The sequence below is a fragment of the Balaenoptera physalus genome, assembly GCF_965194825.1.
Source record: "Balaenoptera physalus genome assembly, chromosome: 6".
Classification (NCBI taxonomy): Eukaryota; Metazoa; Chordata; class Mammalia; order Artiodactyla; family Balaenopteridae; genus Balaenoptera; species Balaenoptera physalus.
In genome coordinates this window covers 21,307,519-21,317,915 of record NC_138885.1, presented here as the reverse complement: position 1 = coordinate 21,317,915, position 10,397 = coordinate 21,307,519, and positions in this window count along the sequence as shown.

The window sequence follows — 10,397 nt, the reverse complement described above, 5'->3', positions numbered from 1 at the left end:
TTGTCTTGATTACTGTAGCTTTGTAGTATAGTCTGAAGTCAGGGAGTCTGATTCCTCCAGCTCCATTTTTTTTCCCTCAAGATTGCTTTGGCTCTTCCCAATACTCTTGCAACAGAATGTGCTATCATTCTTTTTAGTTTTTCCCAGTTGGATAGATAAGAAATGTTATCTCAATGCTGTTTTAATTTGTAGTTCTCTAATTTTGAGTGAGATTAAACTTTTTTTCTGTGTTTAAGGGTTGCATCAATATTTACATTGTTCATGAGCTCCTATCAGGTCTTTGGTCCTTTGTCTCAATTTTTTTTTATCCCTTAATTATTAAGAATTCTTTTTTTTTTTTTAAATTAATTTATTTATTTATGGCTGTGTTGGGTCTTCGTTTCTGTGCGAGGGCTTTCTCTAGTTGTGGCAAGCGGAGGCCACTCTTCATCGCGGTGCGCGGGCCTCTCACTATCGCGGCCTCTCTTGTTGTGGAGCACAGGCTCCAGACACGCAGGCTCAGTAATTGTGGCTCACGGGCCCAGCTGCTCTGCGGCATGTGGGATCTTCCCAGACCAGGGCTCGAACCCGCGTCCCCTGCATTAGCAGGCAGATTCTCAACCACTGCGCCACCAGGGAAGCCCAAGAATTCTTATATAGTAGGAATATTAGCCTTTTTGTCTATGGTATATGGTGAAAATATTTCTCCTAGTTTTTCAGGTCTTTTGACTTTTTTCATGATGGTTGTACCATACAAAATTTTCTTATTTTTATGTGGTTAAATTTACCAATCTTTTACTGCTTCTGGATTTTGAGTCAGTGAGAAAGTCTTTCCCTAAACCAATGTTAAAGAAGAAAAGCCAAGTTTTCTTTTAGTACTTGTATGGTTGGTCTGTCTGTCTCTCTTTTTTTTTGGCCACCCCTCGGGGCTTGCAGGATCTTAGTTCCCTGACCAGAGATTGAACTGGGGCCCTCGGCAATGAAATTGTGGAGTCCTAACCACTGGACCCCCCCCAGGGAATTCCCCTGTCTCTCTCTTTAACATTTAGATTCTTAATCTATTTGGAGCTGCTGCTGCTGCTTCTTTTTTGTGTGTGGTAACAGCTTCATTGATATATAATTCAAATACCACACAATTCACCCATTTAAAGTATCTAATTCAATGTTTTTAGTATATTTATAGGGATGTATAACCATGACAACCAACTTTAGAACATTTTCATCACCTCAAAAAGAAATACTGTACCTTTTAGTAGTCTTTCCCCTTTCGCCAGACTCCCTCAGCCCCTAGCAACCACTCATCTACTTTATGCTGCTGTAATTTGCTTGCTATGGACATTTCACATAAAGAAAGTAATACAATACGGGGCCTTTTGTGACTGCCATCTTTCACTTATGCTTTCAAGTTACATCCATTTGTAGTACTGGTACTTTTCATTGCCATGTAATATTCCATTGTATGGACAGACCACATTTTGTTTAATCATTTATCAGTTGAACATTTGAGTTGTTTCCATTTTTGGCTATTATAAGTAATGCTATGAACATCTGTGGACACTTTTGTTGAGTTTGTTCTTGTGCAAGATGTGGATCTAATTTTATCTGTTTGCAAATGGCTACCCAGATATCCTGGCACCACTTATTAAAAAGTTCATCTCTACCTCAGTGATTTGAAATGTCACTTTTATTGTTTCCATGTGCACCTCGGTTTGTTTCTGGGCTTTCTATTCCACTGCTCTATTTGTTTATTCATGTGACAGTAGCACACTGTTTTTAACTGTAGAAGTTTTATAGAGCATGTTTTAATGTATGGTAGGGGTAGTCCCTTCTGGCAGTTTTTCTTTTTATAGTCTCTTTCTGGCTACTCTTGGATGGTTTTTTCCCAATATAATTTAGTATCAGTATTGTCTAATTTCATGTTTTTTTTTAAAAAAAGTACTTTCACTGCAACTGCGTTAAATTTAGAAAATAAGGAGAACGGACATCTTTATAATTTTGAGTCATCCTATATAAGTCTACCTTTGTGGCTTTCAAACATGTTAAAAATTTCTTCATATAGGTTTTGCACATTTCTTTTTAAGTGTATTCCTAAGTATTTAATCTTTGTCGCTATTGTAAGTGGAGTTTTCACTACCATTATGACTACCATTATTTCACTACCAAATGCTAACTGTTATATATGAGGCTATTGTATATGAGGCTATTGATTTTTCTAAGTTAATTTTACATCCTGCTACCTTACTGAAATCATTTTACTGTTTGAATTAGTTTTATCAGTGATCCTCTATGGGTTTTCTAGCTATACTAGCACGTAACCTGCAAAGAGACAGTTTTACTTCTTTACCCATTATCATACCTCTAATTGAATTGGTTAATACCTACATAACAATGCTGAATATTAGTGGAGATAGTGGGCATTTACCTTATTTTTGTATATTGTGGAAATACCTCCAGTATTTCCCAATATATAAGATTTCTGGCTTTAGGATTAAGATATAGATTTTTTTTTATTATTTTAAAAAAGTATCCTACAATTCCTATTTTCTTGAGTGTGTATGTATGTGTGTTTTATTTTTATCATGAATGAATTTTTTGAAGACTTTCTCAGCCAGTATCTATGGACATAAATGATTTTTTCTTCCCAAATCTATTAATATGAAGTATAATTATTAATGACTAACACTATTATTTTACTTAATATTTTGTATCGGTATTCATAAGGGATATTGGTTTGTGGTTTTATTTTTTTATTTGTACCATTCTTATCAGGTTTGAGTATCAATATTATATTTGCTTCATAAAAGGAACTAGGAAGGTTTCTATCACTTTCAACACTCTGGGACAATTTATAAAGCAGTGGAACTATCTGGTCTTTGAAGGTTTGGTAAAATTCCTCTGTGAAACCATCCGGACCTGATGCTTTTTAGTGGGGTAATTTCTTAATAACATTCTCTATTTCTTCTATGGAAATTGGTTCATTCAAGTTTTCAAACTCAATCTTGGTAATCTGCATTTCCCTAAGAAATTATTCATCTAGGTTTTCAAATTAATTGCTGTGAGGCCTACGAAGTAATATCTTGTGATTTTTTATTATTTATTTATTTGGCTGCACTGCACAGATTACGGGATCTTAGTTCCCCGACCCAGGCCCCGGCAGTGAAAGCGCCGAGCCCTAACCACTGGACCGCCAGGGAATTCCCTATCTTGTGACTTTTAAAATAAAAAAATTGTTCTCAATAACTATTTTCAACCCTGTTATCTTACTTTCTGCATATTTATGCTTTATTCCTTTACATGATCAAAGTAGTGATTTGTCTATTTTGATAATTTTTTTAAAAAAATCATAGTATATATTAATTAGGTCTACTTTTTTTTTTTTTGTATTTTTTTTTTTTTTTTTAGAAATTCACGTTCTTCTATTTATTTATTTATGACTGTGTTGAGTCTTCGTTTCTGTGCGAGGGCTTTCTCTAGTTGCGGCAAGTGGGGACCCCTCTTCATCGCGGTGCGCGGGCCTCTCACCATCGCGGCCTCTCTTGCTGCGGAGCACAGGCTCCAGACGCGCAGGCTCAGTAATTGTGGCTCACGGGCACAGTTGCTCCGTGGCATGTGGGATCTTCCCAGACCAGGGCTCGAACCCGTGTCCCCTGCATTGGCAGGCAGATTCTCAACCACTGCGCCACCAGGGAAGCCCAGGTCTACTGTTTTTTTATTCTCTAACTCATTAATTTCTACTTTTAAAAAAAAATTTATTTATTTATTTACTTTTGGCTGCATTGGGTTTTTGTTGCTGTGCACGGGCTTCCTCTAGTTGTGGGGAGCGGGGGTTACTCTTCATTGTGGTGTGCAGGCTTCTCATTGCACTGGCTTCCTTGTTGCAGAGCACAAGCTCTAGGTATGTGGGCTTCAGTAGTTGTGGCACGTGGGCTCAGCAGTGTGACTCGTGGGCTCTAGAGCGCAGGCTCAGTAGTTGTGGCACATGGACTTAGTTGCTCTGTGGCATGTGGGATCTTCCTGGACCAGGGGTCGAACCCATGTCCCCTTCATTGGCAGGTGGATTCTTAACCACTGCGCCACCAGGGAAGTTGTGTTGAGCCGGAAATTTACCTCACTTCTTTTCATTTTTAAAGATAAATTTGTTTATTGCTATGAATTTTCTTTTGCACACTATTTTACTGTGATGTTTTACAGATTCCTATTTTAACGGTGCCCTCTTTTGTCAATATTGCAAAGTCCAGATATTTTAGCCAATTGTTTTATTCTGAGGGGAGAAGTTGGTTATGAATCCTACAATTTTGTGGTTCTCTGTCTTGCTGGATTATGAATTTCCTCCCTTTGCTTTATTCTCCCTTCACTACCCACCTGCTGAAGGGTGTTTCTCCCTTCTTTGTGTGCCTTTTTGTCTCTCCTAGAAGCTACGCATTTTGAAGGCTGCCCTTTTAAACTGCATGCATTTTTAAGTCCCTTCCCTATAGTTCCTATTCCAATCTAGATCCTTTTTTTTTCCTTTTAGAATTTTCAGGGTAAACTTAGTCTTTCTGGCTGAGTGTTTAAATCAAGCTTAGCTTCCCTCTGTGTTTTGCCCCCTCCTTTTTTTCAATTGAAGTATAGCTGATTTACAATATTATATTAGTTTTAGGTATACAACATATTGATTCAATATTTTAATAGATTATACTCCATTTAAAGTTATTACAAAATAATGGCTATATTTCCCTATGCTGTACAATGTATCCTTGTTGCTTATTTATTTTATACATAGCAGTATGTATCTTAATCCCCTGCCCCGTAATACCCCTCCCCCTTCCTTCTCCTCACTGGTTACCACTAGTTTGTTCTCTACATCTGTGAGTCTGTTTCTGTTTTGTTATATACATTTGGTTTGTTTTATCTTTTAGATTCCACATATAACTGATAACAGACTATTTTTCTTTGTCTGACTTATTTCACTAAGCATAATACTCTCTAGGTCCATCTATGTTTTTGCAAACAGAAGAATTTCAGTCTCTTTTATGGCTGAGCTTTTTTTTTTTTTTTTTGCCTTTGCTTGCCACGAGTTTTGTGGCAGGCAGGAATGGAGTAAGTGTGAGAAATCACATGCTGAATTTGGTAAAAATTTTTTTTACTTAAAGCTATTTTGAAGTCTGAAATTCTCTCAAATTATGCTGTCTTTAAATTTTTCTTTTTATTGTTCTATATTTTGAAGGAAAATTGGGAAGCAGTAGCTAGATGACCATCATTGCCTTCAGTTATCTGGAAGTCCTTGACATTTATATTTGGTAACAGCTTTAGTGAGATATAATTCATATATCACATAATTTGGCCATTTAAGGTGTATAATTCAATAATATTTAGTATATTCACAGAGTTAACTATTATCACAATCAATTTTTTTTTTTTTAAAGACTTTTTTTTTTAAAGGAATTCCTTTATTTTTATTATTTATTTATTTATTTTTGGCTGTGTTGGGTCTTCGTTTCTGTGCGAGGGCTTTCTCTAGTTGCGGCAAGCGGGTGCCACTCTTCATCGCGGTGCGCGGGCCTCTCACTATCGCGGCCTCTCTTGTTGCGGAGCACAAGCTCCAGATGCGCAGGCTCAGTAGTTGTGGCTCACGGGCCCAGTTGCTCCTTGGCATGTGGGATCTTCCCAGACCAGGGCTCGAACCCGTGTCCCCTGCATTAGCAGGCAGACTCCCAACCACTGCGCCACCAGGGAAGCCCCACAATCAATTTTTAAACATAAGAAATCATCCCGTAAAGAAAACCTGTACTGTTTAGCTATTATCTCCTAATCCCTCCACTACTCCCCCACCCAGCCCTAGACAATCACTCATCTACTCCTGTTTTATAGATTTCCCTATTCTGCAAAGTTCATGTAAATTGTTTTCTCTATCAGTTGATGGAGGACATTTGGGTTGTTTCTATCTTTTGGCTATCATGCATATGCTATGAACATTCATTACGAGTTTTTGTGTGGACGTATGTTTTCGTTTTTATTGGCTATATATCTAGGAGTCGAATTGTTGGGTCAAATGGCAACTCTGTATTTTCCCAAGTGGTTGTACAATTTAAATGCCCACCAGCAGTGTAGGAGGGGTCCAATTTCTCTATATCCTTGCCAATGTTTATTATCTTTTCAATTACAACCATTCTAGTGGGTATGAAGTAGTACCTCGCTGTGGTTTTGATTTGCATTTCCATTGATGGCTAATGATGTTGAGTATATCTTTCCATGTACTTCTTGGCCATATGCATATCTTCTTTGGAGAAATGTCTATTCAGATCATTTGCCCATTTTAAAATTAGGTTATGTGTCTTTATTACTGAGTTGTAAGAGTTCTTTATGTATTTTCCACATATAAATCCCTTACCAGATAACTACTGCAAATATTTTCTCCATTTCTATGTCTTCCTATGTCTTTTCGCTTTCTTAATGGTGTCCTTTGAAATACAAAACCTTTTAATTTGATGAAGTCTAATTTATCTCTCTGACATATTTGAAAACAATTTCCAAAAAAACATTGTATACTACTCACTAACTAAAAAATACATACTAACTCGAGGAATTCTGGTAGCATGAACATGTTTTAAAGAACAATGTATAGTCATCTCTGGGCTCAAGAGAAGTGAGTCAAAGAACGCGAATAAAGTATACATTGACTTTTTTTGAGAGGTAGAAAGGAATTTTTGATAAAGTCATTGCCTAAATGAGTCTTCTCGAAGGAAATTAGGCCACAAAGGACACATATGTCAAAAACAGTTTTGAAAATGAGACAACAAAGCGGAATCAAAAACCAGAGGACTTACAATAATGAAGATGCACATCTGATACCACATAAGAGCAAGAAAGCCTCTGGCAATACTGGCAACAAGCTTTATAATACAACAGTGTCTGAGAATTACTTAATTTCTTTCTTCTCATGCTCATTTCTACAACTTTGGGAGAACCAGATAGCTGTAAAGGGAAACTGATTCTTATCCTTGCAGTAGGTGTGGGATACATAATGTAATCAACAACTCGCCCACCCCCAGCCCCAAAGTTTTCTGTCCATTTGGGTATGTGAACCAATTTTCCCAGGGCTGATCACCCCCTTCTTAGCTGATAATTAAACTATACAAAATAGATCTTGAAAGGCTAAAGGTAACCAATTATGATGCGGTCACCTAATCACTAACGACAAACAAAAGATAATTCTTTTGCCAAGGCAGTATGTGCAGACGTCATCACATATGCAAAATAACACTTTAGAAAATGCTTTATGATCCTACATGACACTCAACACTCAGATCACTTAACTCATTAACAAAGACAGAGAATTAATCCAGAATCAACTGGTGGAAGACAAGCTTAAGTGGCAGAGAATAAGGATAATAAGGATAATTTAGTTGCTTATACCTTGAAATGACTCATCGCAAATACCCTATTAAATAAAAGAGCTGTTGATAATAAATAGATAGATTCAAATTCATCAGCTGAGGAACAGATTCTTCTAATTCTTCAACAAAAACAACAAAAGGACCAAAAGCTAACACTTATGAAGAGTTTATTATGTGACCGGTAGATTCTAAGTATTCCCTATGAGGCAAGTAGTATTAAGTATCCAGTATCCTTATTTTAGAGTTGAGAAAACGGAGACACAGGTAGGTTACAGTAACTTGCCCACGGTTACACAACTAGTGAGTGGTAGAGAAGAATCTGAAGTAAGTAGTCTGGCTCTAGAGTTCATGAGCTTAATCACTTTGATATCTCTGTCTAACCACTGTTTCTCTCTGATTGTGTAATTTTTAAAATGTCTTCTATATTCTGAATTGGTTTAACTGACAAACGTTACCACCTATTCTTACTTGCTTCTTCCTGTGGTACAGAGTAGAGCAAGTCTGGTCCATATACTCAAGAATATTAAGCCAAGAGAAATTTGAAAAACAGCATCCATGGTAAAATCTGCAGGACTTGGTGAATTATTAGATTGGGGGATAGAGAAAATAAATAGGATGCTCAAGTTTCTGGCTTGAGCAACTGGGTGTACAGAGGTGAGCTTTGTTAAGATCAGGAACCTGGGGGGAAGGCAGAGGAGTGGGAACACATTCTTTGCACATTTTTTGACTTTGACGGCAGAGATATCCGAGGACTGAATGGTTAGACCTCAAATCTACTTGAGCTGGTTCCCTATGTGGAACCTGTTGTTCCCTTAGCAGCCAAGTGGTAACTCCTTATCCCCTTCCTAACAGGTCACCAATATTCACTTTCAATAGGGTTCCTTTTAATGAAAAAGGTAAATTTAAAAAGCATTGTTAAACTTACATCAACACCAAACTCCATTTCAAAGAGGAAAAAAAGAAAAAGACAGGAAAACTTCACCCAGAAATAAACCCTGAAATGAGACCAGCAGATGATTCTTGGGCGTGGCTTAGCCTTTCAACAAGAAGCTGTTATGAACACTATGCCAACTTAAACATTTAATTAAAAATAAAAACAGCTAACTTTACTTTTTTAAAGGGAAGATATAACAGCTGCATCTTTTTTTTTAATTTATTAATTTTATTTACATATATTTTTGGCTGCATTGGGTCTTCGTTGTTGCACGTGGGCTTTCTCTAATTGTGGCGAGCAGGGTCTACTCTTCGTTGTGGTGCGTGGGCTTCTCATTGCGGTGGCTTCTCTTGTTGCCAAGAACGGGCTCTAGGCACACAGTCTTCAGTAGTTGTGGCTTGCGGGCTCTAGAGCGCAGGCTCAGTAGTTGTGGCGCACGGGCTTAGTTGCTCCGCGGCATGTGGGATCTTCCCGGACCAGGGCTTGAACCCGTGTCCCCAGCATTGGCAGAAGGATTCTTAACCACTGCGCCACCAGGGAAGCCCAGTAGCTGTATCTTGATGTGCTCTGGGATACTCCACTCTGCCAGTGTGTATCAGATGTGGCAGCACTTCAGGCAAACAGGGAGCCCCTGGCCCTCTCCTCTGCAGTGGTAAAAAGACTACACTTTGGGAGTGAAAAGTAAAGCTTATGTGTATATGCTTGCACACACACACAAACACATACACCCAATATAATTACCCATCTTTGGGAATAAATCTGTAAATATGACTCCAGAGTTGAACAGTATCCAAAGAACATGGATATATAAACCCAAGCAGTGATTACTAATTAATTATATTGAGCCCTAACTGGGCCAAGTCTGAATGAGAGGCACAGATTAGGCTACAGCATGGACTACCAGCCTACGGGATACAGATTGCTAGCGTACTGCTGAGTTATAGCAAGGGACTCATATATCCATCTACACACAAAGCACTACTACTGACCTTTTTTGAACTTAAAAAATTCTTTCACACTTGAAAAAGTTGAGAACCTGACTTTGGAGACAAGCAGAAGAGCCCATAGTGCCAATCTCAACAATGGAGAAAGCATTTCAGCCAGTCCTACATTTGACTGCTTCCTTTCCTATGACAGGTATATTCCTAGCAGACCATCTAACCAATCAACTCACTTTAATCTGAACCCCTGCTTGTCAAACAGCCTTCTGATTACAATCTGGCTAGTCCATGCAGATTAATCTGAAGAGAATGCAGTGGTAATGCTGACAAGAGCAGAACTCAACTCACACAGTAAATTAATAACTGACATTCACATTTATTCAGTCTCTATAAACTTCATTAACATATTTGACCTGAGTGTTTGCTTTACTTTATGTGATTCTACAAAAACAAATCTTTTGAGTTTTCAAAGCTGAGGCCCCAATCACTAGAGCTGTGTAAATCCATCAACGTAAATGTGCTCTGAGGTCTTGTGGCAGTACCACTCTTACCCCTAACTGATCCCCTTTCTAATAGTGGGAACATGTAAAATAACAAAGAGTTTTACACATATCCTAGATCAGTATTCCAAAGAAACTGTCAAGTTTACAAAGAAAGAAAATCTTGTGTTCTATGTACTTAAATAACAAATGTCTAGCTCAGGGAGAGTAGAAGTTTTTCAGGAGAGCATTTCGGATAAAATAAGATGCAAGAGTGATATCTGAATCTCAAATGAGTTAAGAAAGTTTTCTGCTCATTGTACCATTATCTACAATAGCCAAGATAGGGAACCAACCTAAGTGTACATCGATGGATGAACAGATAAAGAAGTTGTGGCATACATATACAATGGAGTATTATTTAGCCATAAAAAAGAATGCAGGGGCTTCCCTGGTGGAGCAGTGGTTGAGAATCTGCCTGCCAATGCAGGGGACATGGGTTCGAGCCCTGGTCTGGGAAGATCCCACATGCCGCGGAGCAAGTGGGCCCGTGAGCCACAACTACTGAGCCTGCGCGTCTGGAGCCTGTGCTCCGCAACAAGAGAGGCCGTGACAGTGAGAGGCCCGCGCACTGCGATGAAGAGTGGCCCCCGCTCGCCGCAACTGGAGAAAGCCCTCGCACAGAAAC